Here is a 446-nt window from a genome sequence, read left to right as displayed (position 1 = left end):
ATACATTAAAATTGGCAATATCTAACCGCAGACTTATACACGCGAGCGATATGTTTCTTCACTGTTCAGATGAGAACATTTACAGCATGTGATACTCCTATTGCTTTTCTGTTTCGTGTATTTTGATATTAGTGCACATGTTACGAATAAGACTTTATTGTATACGGTAAGACTCAGAACATGCTTACATTACCTGTAAAAAGTTTCTATTTCATAGAACATTTTTTTAACCATCCGCACATTTCCTTGTGGTTCACAGAAAGAAAAGAATAAGATGATAAATATCAAAGAAGACTTGTTTTTACCCTTTGTTGTACAATCAATATATATAATAGTACTACAGGTAATGTTTCGCAGCAAAATGATGCATGTAGGCTGACGTTATTTCGAACCTGATCCTAAAAAAATCCACAAGTACCACATGGAGTTCCTATACCCCCCCCCCC

This window comes from Penaeus monodon, chromosome 33 (genome assembly GCF_015228065.2).
Source record: "Penaeus monodon isolate SGIC_2016 chromosome 33, NSTDA_Pmon_1, whole genome shotgun sequence".
Lineage (NCBI taxonomy): Eukaryota > Metazoa > Arthropoda > Malacostraca > Decapoda > Penaeidae > Penaeus > Penaeus monodon.
The sequence above is the reverse complement of the archived record's forward strand: the minus strand, read 5'-3'. Positions refer to the sequence as shown.